This window comes from Triplophysa dalaica, chromosome 3 (genome assembly GCF_015846415.1).
Source record: "Triplophysa dalaica isolate WHDGS20190420 chromosome 3, ASM1584641v1, whole genome shotgun sequence".
In the NCBI taxonomy this organism is placed as follows: domain Eukaryota; kingdom Metazoa; phylum Chordata; class Actinopteri; order Cypriniformes; family Nemacheilidae; genus Triplophysa; species Triplophysa dalaica.
In genome coordinates this window covers 4308168-4324493 of record NC_079544.1, presented here as the reverse complement: position 1 = coordinate 4324493, position 16326 = coordinate 4308168, and the positions used below count along the sequence as shown (strand labels likewise).

The 16326-nt window shown below is 35.7% G+C and overlaps 1 pseudogene; it reads left to right on the top strand.

Annotated features, from left to right (window-relative positions):
* Window positions 1-6907: 6907 nt before the first annotated feature.
* The window catches only part of LOC130416515 (gastrula zinc finger protein XlCGF57.1-like), a 78303-nt pseudogene continuing 68884 nt past the window's right edge, over window positions 6908-16326 (top strand).

Genomic DNA, 16326 nt, shown 5'->3' with positions numbered 1-16326 from the left:
TTATTTCTGTATTCCAATCACAATGTGGTTTGGATAAACAGATCTGTCAAATTCAGTAAACAAATTAATATTTTTTATAATAATTTAAAAAAAAAAGTATATATACACAATACTATTTTCTACTATGGTGGTCAATGGTGCCCCAGCACTGTAACTTGTTAACATTACTTCAAATATCTTATTTTGTGTTGAGCAGAGCAAAGTAATTGATATAGATATGTAACCAGTAAATAAGTAAATAATGACAGAATGTTTATTTTTGGGTGAACTACCCCTTAAAAGAGTCAAATCTCTTTCTTTACAACCTCTTCTTTGCTTATTGTCCCAACAAAGTTAATCTTCACAAGGTCAATCATATCTGCATAACACTATGAAGGGTTTAATCTTGGTATCAAATTGATTTATACATTTTATGGAAAGCTATAGAGGTAATGGGTTTTGTTGTTTGTGTAGTTAAAGTGTATTTTATTTTATTTCGAGTAAACGCCCCATTGCAGAAGTAAGTTAAACAGAAACATTAAGAGCACATCATATCACATTCATAACATACATACAGTGAACAAACCTGTTTAAAAGAAGGTCTTGTTATCCATCAGGTCTCACAGTCTCGTTGTCCGTGTCTAGTGTTGTGTTTGTCCTGATGATTTAAATCAGTTCGTCTTCTCTTTTAAACACAAACAGACAGACACCTCTGTTTATATATTCACTAGCTGGATCGGGACTAACAATCTTATTGGTTTACCCCGGGGGCGGGGCTAGAGAATGGCCGCATGGATCTCTTTGCACATCGCGATATTTCCACACGTGATCTGCGAGGACCATATATATATATATAACAAGAAAATGCTTTAGCAATACAGATGTATAATATTTTTCATTCTAATAAAGCACGAATCTTCATGTCAGACAAAGAATGTTTAGCTCAGAAGGAAACCCCTCTTCCACTTAGCCAGCAATGTATTCAGTGAGAAGAAAACTACTATTTAAGTTGAAATGTTGCATCAGGACTGAGCGCTCTATCCCAAAGGGACGGAACTAGAGGATGACAGGCGGCCATATTCCTTCACCCCATTGGATGCTCCGCTAACTTTCGGACAACAAACCTTCAGACCTTTTCACATGTGACCTGTGAGGACTAAATAGTGACTAAACATCACTAAATAAAGAGCAGCATTTTTACAATTCTGTACTCTGCAAAGGAATTGCTGCATGAAGGTTTCGTAGGTTTTTGTACAGTGTACATGTGTTTCCTGTTACTGTGGGCCTCAGAGCACAATAATACACTGCAGAATCTCTCACTGCTGTGGAAGATATTTCAAGTGTAACACGATTCTTAGCTTTATGAAGTGTGATTGACAGACGCTCATGAGGTGGATTGGCTTCTGTCACATATCCAGAAGATTCATCAATCATTACTAGAAACTCCAGACTGAATCCTGGTTTTCGGTGGTACCAGAACAAAGATTCTACTGATCCAGAATATGAATAACATTTTCCTTTATATTTATTCAATTATTTTGCTAACAAAGATGAAGAGTGTATCAGAGAAGCTGTTTTGTCATGATAAAATCTCTAAACATTCAAGAGGAGGCGATCAAAGACGATTTTAAAAACTATAATCCTTACGCCTGACATTCAATCTTTCATTCTGTTGTGTTGGCAAAACATGTGGATCTTTTTACTTTTGTTGGTTTCACAGCCTGTCGGTGAGAGTGTTTTATAATAATACCTAATTTTAATATAACCATGTACCGTTACATCATGTACTTCATTACAATCGAAAATGATTTTATCATGTTGTGTTTGCCAGGATACACTGTTGTGAATGTAATAACCTCTTTTGAATCAGAAAAACATGTTCAAGAGGGAAACGATGTTAGTCTCTTCTGTAAGTACAGTGATGCTGTGTACAATCTACAGTGGTACCGTCAGTTTCAGAGATCCAAACCTGATCTCCTCTTGTCCATCACTGAATCTGAAGATGCAGTTAAAACTGATCCACTGCCACACTGGATATCTGCTGAAGGTTATAAAGACATAAAGGCCGTGAAACTGTAAATCTCCTCTGCTAAAGTAACAGACGTCACACTATTATTGTGCTGTGGTGCCCAGAGTAACAGGAAACAACTTTCTGCTGCATAAAAACTTGCCGTCATTCTGCCATTGTGTGTCTGACTGATGCAGTGGTGAATGGTTTTGTGTATATTGTGATAGAAAAAATCACTGATTTCTTTTGCCCCTTCATGACAATTTAGTCACAACCATAGGGTCACATTTGATCTTACGGTCCATTTAAAAAACAAACATCTTTAGAGCACATATTAAAGAAATAAAAAAATGATGTCACTCTCTCACAATCTCTTCTGTTTTAATTTGTATCTTAAACTTTGGTAAGTGCTATTATACATATTTTGCAGCACAGAAATTCTGCAAATCTTTTTATGCTTTATTTTACAGTCTTTTGTTAATATTTATAGCTAATGTAAATCGTATTCAGAAATGACATCTGTGTCTATAACAGAAGGACACAACATCACTCTGTCCTGTAGGATCAGCTTACAGTCTTCACTGATATCAGCAGACGTCTGGATCAACATCATAGTTTCAGTACTTATTATTGGGTTCTCTAGATATATCATCAAATCTACTCCACCTCAAGCACATATGAGCATCAGACTTCATGATAAGAAAACACAACAACACTGAAGACTTTACAAAAACGATATACTGACTCACATCTAACAAGGAGGGTTTGTGTTCACTTTCTTTCTGTTCCAATCTTTTCATTATAGTAAAGCTGTTTTCCTTTCTAAAACACTTACTGCAAATGCTCAACACATTGGGCTGAAGGGATAAACACGACTTTTGGGTTTTATGGTAATTTCAGGATAAAATGTTTAGTTGTTTCAAAATGTATGAATCCAAACACAATTCAAACACTAAGCTTACATCACAGGCCCTGAATGTGATGTTGAAGTTTAAATAATTGTTATCGATGATAACTGTTTCTTTTTCTGATGATAGTAATAATGTATTTTATTGAGTTAATTGTTTTTCTGAAAATGTCACTACTTTGCATCTATGAGCATAACAAATTAAAGTTATCAAGCCCAGAGATAGATTGTTTTCAACTCTCTTCTTCATTTGTTTGTTGAAGTCCAGCCATGTCATGGTCAGTAAAGTGACATTTACAAACAGTTGAAATAGTTTACCTTGTATATCATATTGACATGGTTAGGCAGGCTTTTATATTAATTGATTGGACAAAAATGTCAATACATTACAAATGGGCATAACAAATTAAAAACTCTGATATCTGAATTTTTAAATTATTCCTATAATGTATTTTTCAAAATACAGATTCACCAGCACCAAAAGTGCTGTCAAACACTGGATTGGTTTTATAATTTTCCAGAAGCTGGAGCTCTGAACCATTCCAGTTTAGTTTCTTTAGTAGCTTTAAACACATCATACAGTTATTCTGAGTCAGATGAGAAAAATCCTCCTATCACTTCTAGTCAGTAATCCAGTACAGAACAGTCTCTCTGTCACAAACATTGACTTTCTGCTATTAGCAAAACATTTTCTATCTGACTACATTTATAGATGTGTAAATTAAGATGATAAAAGCTTTTTGTTTTTGTTTTTGTACCTTGTGAACAGTTGTTGTTTTTCATTTTTAATTATTCATGAACTTCACATGTGTTTAAATGTGGAAAGAGTTTCACACAAAAAACATTCTTGACGTCCATATTTCTTTTATTTAATAACAATGGTTTCTAGGGACTTGCAACAACATTTCTGAGTAATTTAATGTTAGATTTAATTGAATACAAGCCCACGTAAATGAAGTGTGAAGTTTTAATCTCACTGAATACATTGATGGCTATATGTGGAAGAGGGGATTCCTTCTAAGCTAAACATTCTTTGTCTGACATGAAGATTCGTGATTTTTTGGAATGACAAATATTATACATGTATATTGCCAAAGCATTGTCTTGTTCACAGATCACGTGTGGAAATATCGCGATGTGCAAAGAGATCAGCGCGGCCATTCTCTAGCCCCGCCCCCCTCTAGCCCCGCCCCCGGGTGAACAATAAGATTGTTAGTCCCGATCCAGCTAGTGAATATACTGCGGCTTCTTTTTATAAATATCTATGGTTCTCACAGATCCCATGTTGAAATATCGCGATGTGCAAAGTGATCCGCGCGGCCACTCTCTAGCCCCGCCCCCGGGGTAAACCAATAAGATTGTTAGTCCCGATCCAGCTAGTGAATATATAAACAGAGGTGTCTGTCTGTTTGTGTTTAAAAGAGGAGACGAACTGATTTAAATCATCAGGACAAACACAACACTAGACACGGACAACGAGACTGTGAGACCTGATGGATAACAAGACCTTCTTTTAAACAGGTTTGTTCACTGTATGTATGTTATGAATGTGATATGATGTGCTCTTAATGTTTCTGTCTCACTTACTTCTGCAATGCGGCGCTTACTCGAAATAAAATGTAATACACTTTAACTACACAAACAACAAAACCCATTACCTGTATAGATTTCCATAAACTGTATAAATTAATTTGATACCAAGATTAAACCCTTCATAGTGTTATGCAGATATGATTGAACTTGTGAAGATTAACTTTGCTTGGACAATAAGCAAAGAAGAGGTTGTAATGAAAGAGATTGGACTCTTTTAAGGGGTAGTTCACCCAAAAAAGAAAATTCTGTCATCATTTACTTATTTACTGGTTCCATATCTATATCAATTACTTTGCTCTGCTGAACACAAAAGAAGATATTTGAAGTAATGTTAACAAGTTTCAGTTCTGGGGCACCAATGACTACCATAGTAGAAAATATTACTTTATATGTGTATTTTTTATGTTCTGTTAAACGCTATAGTTGAGCCTATAGTAGCCAATGGCGCTGAAAAGTGCTGACATTCTTACAAATATCTTTATATGTGTTTAAAGAACAAAGTGATTAATTATAATATAATAAATCATAAATATAGTTTATTCTTATATTTAATAATAATAAATCTGATCTGATTGGTCAGATGGTCTACAATCATGGCCAAAAGTTTTGAGAATTATTAATTATTTTTCAAAAAGTTTGCTGCTAAACTGCTTTTAGATTTTTGTTTCAGTTGTTTCTCTGATGTACTGAAATATAATTACAAGCACTTCATACGTTTCAAAGGCTTTTATCAACAATTACATGACATTTATGCGAAGAGTCAGTATTTGCAGTGTTGACCCTTCTTTTTCAGGACCTCTACAATTCGACTGGGCATGCTCTCAATCAACTTCTGGTCCAAATCCTGACTGATAGCAACCCATTCTTTCATAATAACTTCTTGGAGTTTGTCAGAATAAGTGGGTTTTTGTTTGTCCACCCGCCTCTTGAGGATTGAACACAAGTTCTCAATGGGATTAAGAGCTGGGGAGTTTCCAGGCCATGGACCCACAATTTCAACATTCTGGTCCCTGTGCCACTTAGTTATTTATCACTTTTGCCTTATGGCACGGTGCTCCATCGTGCTGGAAAATGCATTGTTCTTCACCAAACTGTTGTTGGATTGTTGGAAGAAGTTGCTATTGGAGGGTGTTTTGGTACCATTCTTTATTCATGGATGTGTTTTTGGGCAGAATTGTGAGTGAGCCCACTCCCTTGGATGAGAAGCAACCCCACACATGAATGGTATTAGGATGCTGTACTGTTGGCATGACACAGGACTGATGTTAGTGCTCACCTTTTCTTCTCCGGACAAGCCTTTTTCCAGATGTCCCAAACAATCGGAAAGGGGCTTCATCGGAGAATATGACTTTGCCCCAGTCCTCAGCAGTCCATTCACTATACTTTCTTCAGAAGATCAATCTGTCCCTGATGCTTTTTTGGAGAGAAGTGGCTTCTTTGCTGCCCTTCTTGACACCAGGCCATCTCCCAAAAGTCTTCGCCTCACTGTGTGTGCAGATGCGCACACACCTGCCTGCTGCCATTCCTGAGCAAGCTCTGCACTGGTGGCACTCCGATACAGTGTTTGTTGGAGAATAGTGTTTTTTTCGGGCAGTCCAAGCAAAACATTGGTGAAGTCCATAGTGATGTAAAGACATGGCAGTTCGCGAATCAAACAATGGCACAACTCATTTGCGTAGTTCAGAGTCGACTCCCTTTTTTTCCAAGCCCATAACTTTGTTATTCATTCACCTTTAGCTTTGCAGCTTGGCAGACTGCTTGCATTCATACACTGCAGCATTACACAGGGCATAAAAGGTCATTTGCATGATCTCGTATTATGCACTCTTGAATATATTTATCATTTATATTACTACAAATAAATATTAATTTGTTGTCTGAATTCGACAGATCTGTTTCTCAAAACCACATAGAGATTGGAATACAGAAATAATTCCTGTTATTCTACAAGTGAAGGAGCCAATTCAACATGACTGATACAGACACATCTGGAATGATAAATGAAGATACTGAGGATCACAGAGGTTGGTGTTTGTTCTCTAATCTTCATTCATGATTTGTAAGAAACATAAAAGTAATATCACTACAGTTTTATAAAGATTGTATGCTCTTATGAGAATGACACGAAATAACAAACCAGTCTCAAAAATATATTGATTTCATTTTAGACCTAATGGAACTGGAAGAAACATCAGGATCATTACGGAAGCAAAAAATACAAGAAGACAAATGTTTTACTTGCTCTCATTGTGGAAAAATATTCGACAGCAAAGGACACCTCACGACGCACATGAGAATCCATAACAGAGAAAAGTCTGTCATCTGTCCTCGATGTGAAAAATACTTCCCAAATATAAAGAAACTTGCTATTCACAGTAAAGAGTGTCCACACACATGTCCTCAGTGTGAAAAGAGTTACAAGAGCAAAAATGGTCTTACAGCCCACATGATAATTCACACAGGACAAAGCCCATACACTTGTGTTCAGTGTGGAAAGTGTTTCGGACAGAAATGCGATCTGGATTATCACATGAGAATTCACACTGGAGAGCGGCCGTACACATGTGCTGAGTGTGGAAAGAGTTTCACACAGATAGGAAATTTTAAAGTGCACTTGAGAATTCACACAGGAGAGCGCTCGTACACGTGCAGTGAGTGCGGAAAGAGTTTCAGGGAGAAGAAATCTCATAAACTGCACATGAGAATTCACACTGGAGAGCGTCCATACACTTGTCTTCAGTGTGGAAAAAGATTCATATACAAAGAAAGTTTTGAAGCACACATGAGAATTCACACTGGAGAGCGTCCGTATATATGCAGTGTGTGCGGAAAGAGTTTTAGGGAGAAGAAAACTCATGATTTCCACATGAGGATTCACACTGGAGAGCGTCCACACACTTGTCCTCAGTGTGGAAATGGTTTCATATGTAAACAAAATCTCACACAGCACATGAGGATTCACACTGGAGAGCGTCCGCACACATGTCCTCAGTGTGGAAAGAGTTACACGAGCAAAAATGGTCTTAAAGCCCACATGATAATTCATACAGGACAAAGCCCATACACTTGTGTTCAGTGTGGAAAGAGTTACGGATATAAATCCAGTCTGGATGATCACATGAGAGTTCACACTGGAGAGCGGCCGTACACATGTACTGAGTGTGGAAAGAGTTTCATAAAGAAATGGACTCTTAAGAACCACGTGAAGATTCACACTGAAAAAATCCCACACGCATGTGTTGAGTGTGGAAAAAAAATCAATACGGAGGGAAGCCTTAAAATTCACATGAAACTTCATCTTGAAGAAAGCCCAGAAAGCAAGAGAGCAGATGAAAAACATTGAATCGTGTAAAAAAATTGGATTTGTCAATGGTTTGAAAAAATATCACTTTTGCATCCGTAATTAATGTTGAAATTACAAACATCCAGCGGTATTGTGATCAGTGTTTTCTGTAGTTGGGCTCTTGACTCTTTCATTGATTATTATCATTAATAAAAACACTTTTGCATTGATACAAAAGTTGAGTTAAGTTGGAGTGGTTTATTTACGTGTCAAACATTTCTGTGCCTTATTCCCTAGTACAGCTGTGGCAGTAAGTCATGTTTGTTAAAAGTATTTAAATGTTCTAATTTACCTAAAGCCTAGTCCTGAATAAAACTAAACTCAGCCCGGGAAACTGCACCCCTAAAGATGGAATATTTAGATTTGTCCTAGTATTTTAAAGTAAATGAGCTTTGTTCTAATCACTTACATTTGATCTACCTTAAATTATATCTCATTAGGGATGTTTTAATTCCATTCGATGTTAAAATAATTATTTCACACCGTAATTATTTATAATAATACCTAATTTTAATATAACCATTTACTGTGACATCGTGTAATTCATTACAATCTAAAATGATTTTATCATGTTGTGTTTGCCAGGATACACTCTTGGCAATGTAATAAGAATCTGAAAAACATGTTCAAGAGGGAATCGTGAGTGGAAAAAATAATCCTTGATTCAGTGAATTTGTCTCCAATCTTGTTAAGCAAAGAAATATGGCCTGGTCCAAAGCAAAGAAAACAAATAGTTATGAGGATTGGTCCGCTTATAGATTTTTACGAAATAAATTTAGAAAATTGATTAAAAGTTTCAAAAATCAATATTATCTGATTAATGATAACATGAATTATCCTTCTAAATTTTGGAAATTAACTCATCTCTTGTAGGGTCAAATAAATCTTATGATCTTCCGAAAGCTAGAAAAAGTAGACCAAAGATTCATTACAGATAAGATTAATATTGTTAATATGTTTAATAACCATTTTACTTCAGTTAATCTGTTAACATACACCAGAATTGAGGAGGCAAAGTATAATGAATCAGACTTATTCTCCTTTACCCCTATATTGCCCACCTAAGTGCATGAGAAAATTTAGATTGTAAGAAATAAGGAGGGATTGACAAAATGTAACCAGTATTTTTAAAGTGGCTGCAGATATTATTGCTGAACCTATGGCAGCAATTTGTTATTTGAGTCTATCTACTAATGTAATCCCGACATCTTGGAAATCGGCTATGGCTATGTTTCTATTAAAAGGAGGAGAAACTTGTATTTTTCAAAAGTGCTGTTAAATATTAACTAGAGTGGATTTGTTATATAATTTGCCAGAAGCTGGAGCTCTGAAACATTCCAGTTTAGTTTAACTTTAGCAGCTTTAAACGCATCATACCGTAATCACTTGTAGTCAGTAAACCAGTATGTGAAACTAGTAACGTCATTTAAGTTTATTCTAAAGGGATTTTAAGAGGCTGGTTAAGAGAACTGAAAATCCTGTGAGGCAAATTGGTCACATCACGATTAAATCAGAGGTAGCAGGTTACGGAGAGCTACGAATTGCATCGGAAATTGCAACAGGTGCGTTAAGGTCAGCGCGCATTGAACGCAAACTGCAGGAAAGACGAACAAAACGTTTCTCAAGCAAGTTAACAGCCCTGTGGGAACCCAGTCGCTAAATGTTTCATCTGAGCAATGGATTATACACTTTGAGAGACAGATATGGAGGGTAAATCGGATGCATATCAACGAGACGCTACTGGTAGGATGGAACTGCTCATTCATATTCGGATTAGAATTGTTTTATGTGTAAATACCATCGTATGGTTTAAATCATGACAGACATTAATTTATTAATATTGTGTATCTTGATTTATAGCAGTGCATACGGTTCCTGTGTATTCATGGGCGTAAATCTCTTTTAATAGTAGGGGGGACAATACATATAACATTTCTCAAGAGCAATTTTTGAAGGGGACACAAATAACACAGTCAAAATTGTACTTACTACGACACAAAGCGACAATATGCATTAGGTTTATAGGTGTTTCATTCAGACTTGCAGTCATATTATAACTGAATTGAAATTGTGAACAATAAAGCTTTTTTCCATTTATATATATGTTTTGTCTTTGTTGTGAAGACAGGAACTACCCATGATACTACATGTTGACATTGAGTCACTTTTTAAACACTTTTAAACTTTTAAAATGTTATCCTTATTTATACTGCAACATTGTTTGACAAAATAAACGTACATCGACATCATTGAGTGGTTGTTACTTTCAGCTGGCTCCGCCAACAAACTTTGTTCATGTTCGTGTACCCAAACAAACTTAAATTCTGTGTTATACTCGATGATGAATCGCCCGAGATTCAGTAAACTGAATGTTTAGTTTATCCGCCGCGCACATACTGCACACAATAGATGCTGAGAAAACGATCCACTCCATCTGAATGAACGCTGAGCACCTTTTGTGGACGCTAGATATAGTGCCAACGTCACAAAACTGTAACCGGTATGTTCGCGGCTGTGTGTGACACGGGACCTGAATGGCGGGATCGGTGGCTAAGTGTTGCGGTTAATGTTCACATCATGCAAGGTCGCTTAAAATATAACAATGAATGCGAAACGGCTTCGGCGTGTTAGTGTCAGTGTGTGAAGTCCTATGTAACAAGCTAACGTTAACTAGCTAAGTAACGTTTAAATCGCTAACATAGCAGATTCATGGAAAATGCATCGTTAATCAGCATTTTCTGAAACAACTAATTTATTAATGAATCAGCATCAACTACATTAAAGAGAATCACTTCATTTAAAGTGAATAAAATATCAGTCTTACTGGAGTTCAACAGCCACTGATGAACTGAGCCGCATAACTGACTTGAATGTGTTTTGCAATGCGCAGGTGAGATGAACGTGGAGAGCAGGCATTGGGCCAAACCATTGTGAGAGGCAGGGGAGGGGGAACTCAACAGTTTCTAAATTTAAAACGCATTTTTTCTTTTGTATTTTCTACTAATTACGCAATTAGATTAGATTAACATCAATTTATTTATGACAATAAAGAATTTAATTGATCGAGGGGGGGGACAACTCTCGATAGAGGGGGACATGTCCCCTCCGTCCCCCCCGGGATTTACGCCTATGTGTGTATTATTAAGTATACTTGAAAACTTATTGTGTATACATGTTAATGCATGTTCAATGTTTGGAAAAATACGTTTTTTAATTCTGTTTTAAATTCAACCTAATAGTAATTTATTAAGTATTTTAAATGAATTATTGTTACTGAAAGACAGATTAATGTGACAATTTTAATCAAGCTGCGATAACCTGTTGGGAAGCTGCACAAATCACATGTGAAATGGAAGGATAGTAACAAACTGCAAACCAGTGAAAATTGTAACAAGTTTATTCAAGATTCAAAGTAAAGCCATTTTGAGATGATCCTTGTGTCCGTTGTTGACTATATGCTCCTTTCGAGTTAGAGGGAAGATCGATGTGTGGAGACCATAAGTAGCTTGACAGGTACAGTACCGTCTCTCTGTTACAACCGTTCACAAACATTTTCTTTCTGACTTCATTTATAGATGTGTAAATTAAGATGATATAAGCTTTTTTTTCGTAAGAATACCTGAATACTTTCTATATTGTCCATTGCCAACTCTCTGAATGCAGCGTCCATCAACACTGATAAAGCACCTTGTGAACAGTTGTTGTTTCTCATTTTGAATCATTCATGATATTTACATGTCTTTTAATGTGGAAAGAGTTTCACACAAAAACATTCCAGACGTCCATACTTGTTTTATTAAATAACAATGGTGCCTAGGGATCTACAATGTGCAAAATATTTATTTATTAAAATATTATTTTAGTGTGCTTTATTGGCATGACAAAATGAGGTGGGGCTACATACAGATTATGTACAAAAATAGTAAGTAAGATATAGTAGGCATAGTTAGTGCAAACTTTAAGAAGGTAAATGAGATGGAATGATATATCTGTATCTACCTTTCTGTATTCACTGTTTGCTCTTCTGATGTTGCAGGCAGAAGTTTCAGTTCTCATTATTGGATTCAGACATTTCATCAGATCTACTCCACCTCAAGCACATATGAGCATCAGACTTCATTATAAGAAAACACAACAACACTGAATACTCTTCTTCAAAAACTGTATAAGAAGGGTTTAAGTTCACTTTCTTTGTGTTCTAATCTTTTCATCATTTCATTATAGTACAGCTGTTTACCTTTCTAAAAACTTACTGTAAATGCTCAACACATTGGGCTTTATAGGAGAAAAAAGACACTTGGGATTTATATAAACCTACAGTATATGGAAATTTCAAGATAACATGTTTTGTTGTTTCAATGAATCCAAACACTAAGCTTAAATCACAGGTCCTGAATGTGATGGTCAAGTTTATATAATTAAAAATCTTCACTTTATGAAAATTTAATAAAGATGATCGTTTTCATGAAATTGTCAGTACTTTACATTTATGAGCATAACAAATAAAATACTCTGATATCTCAAGTTCTAAATTATTAATACGAACGAACGACGTCTAGTGGTGCCATCCCATAAAGGTAAAAAATCTCTTTTGCTCACCTTCTCCGGATCTGTTCCACCTATGTGGAATGATCTGCCCACTGCTACAAGATCTACAGATTCTGTAGCCATCTTTAAGAAACGCCTGAAAACTCATCTCTTCCGCCAACATCTGACTGATGTGTTCTGACTCTTTTCTTCTCTACTCTTTTCTTCTCTACTCTTAAAAAAAAAAAAAAAAATGTATGAATGTATGGTTCCGTATACTGTGTTAGGCTATATGAGACTAGTCTTCTTTCTGATAGCACTTATGCTTTTGTTGTACTAATGCTTAACTAATTGCTTCCATTATCTACCCCACTTGTAAGTCGCTTTGGATAAAAGCGTCTGCTAAATGACTACATGTAAATGTAAATGTTAATATAATATATTATATTATTTGGCTATTTGTTTTAGCCAAAATACAGATTCAGTAAGTATTTTCTCAGATATTTTGCTCTCAAACACTATCTAGAGTGGATTAGTTTTAGAATTTGCCAGAAACTGGAACTCTGAACCATTGCAGTTTAGTTTTGCTTTAGTATCTTTAAACACATCATACAGTTATTCTGAGTCAGATGAGAAAAATCCTCCTATCACTTCTAGTCAGTAATCCAGTACAGAACAGTCTCTTTGTCACAAACATTGACTTTCTGCTATTAGCAAAACATTTTCTATCTGACTACATTATTAGATGTGTAAATTAAGATGATAAAAGCTTTTTGTTTTTGTCAGAATGTCTGAATGCTTTCTGTATTGCCCATTGTCACCTGTGTGAATGCAGCGTCCATTAAAGTACCTTGTGAACAGTTGTTGTTTCTCATTTTTAATTATTCATGAACTTCACATGTCTTGTAATGTGAAAATAGTTTCAAACAAAAACATTCTTGACGTCCATATTTGTTTTATTTAATTAGAATTGTTTCTATATGGGATCAGATTTGTTTAATTATTCTGAATAAATAAACTACGATTCACAAATAAATATAGACAATTTCACAAACATTTTTTAAATCCACATATGGTCAAAAAGCAAACCATAAATACATCTTAGATGTTCCACAGAAATAAATGGAATTCACAAATAAATAAAATGAGATTTGCATATAAAAATTATTTACAAATGTATTTCAATGATATTTATTTGTAGATCAGCTTCTTCACATTTGTGGAATGCTTTCTGCACATTTGTGGATCAGTGCACACATTTGTGGATCAGTGCACACATTTGTGGATCAGTGCACGCATTTGTGGATCAGTGCACGCATTTGTGGATCAGTGCACGTATTTGTGGATCAGTGCACACATTTGTGGATCAGTTCACGCATTTGTGGATCAGTGCACGTATTTGTGGATCAGTGCACGCATTTGTGGATCAGTGCACGTATTTGTGGATCAGTGCACGCATTTGTGGATCAGTGCACGTATTTGTGGATCAGTGCACGTATTTGTGGATCACTGCACGCATTTGTGGATCAGTGCACGTATTTGTGGATCAGTGCACGCATTTGTGGATCAGTGCACGTATTTGTGGATCACTGCACGCATTTGTGGATCAGTGCACGCATTTGTGGATCAGTGCACGTATTTGTGGATCAGTGCACTCATTTGTGGATCAGTGCACACATTTGTGGATCAGTGCACGTATTTGTGGATCAGTGCACACATTTGTGGATCAGTGCACACATTTGTGGATGGCTCTCTGTGCATTTGTGGATTTTGGAACTTTTCTAACGTCAAATCGGTGCACAATCCACAAATAGGTGGACTCCACCCACTATCTACGCCATGTTCTATCTTAAACCAATCACGTTTTGCTTTGCACTAAGATTCAGGGTGCTAACATGGCTTCTAGGGGCGGTCTAAAATGTGTGTTATACTAAGAAATGATAATGGCCTCTTCTTTATACTATGTAATGATTGCTTGTGTTCATATACATTGTCCGTATTGTTACATATATGCTGTATTTAAACGTTTATGACTTGATAACAGCGTGCACGGACTGGAGTTGAAAATCCCGACTAGGGAGTCGAGACTAATTTGGTCTGCTGCCAGCCATTTTATTGTGTTTATGTGCCAAAGGGCTAAATTCCGATTTGTTGCAACTGTCGTTGTACTACCAGGCTATATACAAGCTAAAATAGCATTTAATCATTTACAGGATATGAATTTTTGAAACAAGAATTGTGGTTTTCACTAGTAAGAATTATATGACATCTGAAATAAGATTTTAAGATGTAAGAAATGTATTATTGATATTTGAATGGCAGTTGTGATATTTAACTAGTAAAAATGCAATTATAGATATCAAGAATTAAGTTTTTACTAGTGAAAATGTAATTATCGATATCAAAGATAGCAATTGTTAATAGAAGAAATTCTATTCTTGATATCAAAATATCCTGAGAATGATTAAAAGCTAATTCGGCTTGCCATAGCATGGGCCAAACCAACTTGAGGAGAGGAGTGGGAACTCGACAATGACAATCATTTTTTAAATGACTTTGGGGTGCAACACTTGAATGGAGGGGTTCATATCCCCTCCGTCTCCCCCGGGATATACGTTTGGATAAAAGGGTCTGCGAAATGTAAGAGTAATACTGTGGACAGCATAATAGTGTAGCTTCATAAATGTTTGTAAAGAAAAACACACTGGGGCCACATTTGTAAAATCAATGTATAGGCCACAATAAAGCAACACATTTCTGACAAATAATTAAACCTGACATCAATTATATTATTGTTTACCTCTCAAGCTCAAAAGGTAGGCAAAAATGCTTCCAGCTACCCTGTAACTCAAGACAGTGAAACAATCAGAGCAAGTCCCAAAACATGCCTATAATCAGTGTTGGGTGTAACTAGTTACTAAGTAATTAGTTACTGTATTTTAATTACTTTTCCCTTGAAAAAGTAAAGTAAGGGATTACTCATATGTTTTGTGTAATTTAATTACAGTTACTTTTGATGTACTTAAACTAAATACTTTGTGAAATATATGCGTGTGCAACAGTGTAATTGACATCAAAATTCAAAGTCTTACTTTAAAATCTGTGCTCACATTTGTAATACTTTGGTCAGTTAATATTATTTATTTGAATGAATTTAATAAGCCATTTCATGTCTATCCTTGAATCACTTATCTAATCAAGGTCAATGTAGGATATAGAAAGTAATTAGTAATGAGTAACTAAATACTTTTTGGACAGAGTAATTTGGACAGTATCTAATTACACTATTGAATATGTAATGAGTAACTAGTAATTAATTACTTTTTCAGAGTAACTTACCCAACACTGCCTATAATGCACTAACCTGTTTTAAAGAAGACCTTGTTATCCAACAGTTCACACAGCCTCCTCGGTTTCTGGTGTTATGTTTGTCCCGACAATCTCAATCATCTCAATCTGTTCTTCCACTTGTTTTAGCACCAATTGTATTGGCTTATGAATGTTCTGGTAAAGTTAAATTTTGTGACTTTTATATATTTGCTTTATATTTTAGTTCAGAACAAATGTTTAAAATATCTTGGGAGACCTGATTTTCATAGTGAGGACATTATACAGAACTAGGTAAGAACTTATTTTAGGCGTTAAGAACATAAAACTATTAATCTAAATGTGCTTACATTTTATCATGAGGGTAAACTAGACTTTTTTGGTAGAAATAACATCAGCGTAATTTTTTTTCAGTGCATGAGTCAATTTATACTTTATACAATTTATAATCTGTTCAGTGGTTCTTTACAGAACAGTTTGTCTGTCTTATTAAATAATCATTCATATGAATGAGTGAATCAGTGAGTGTGTGTGCCCTGCGATGGGTTGGCACTCCATCCAGGGTGTATCCTGCCTTGATGTCCGATGACTCCTGAGATAGGCGCAGGCTCCCCGTGACCCGAGGTAGTTCGGATAAGCGGT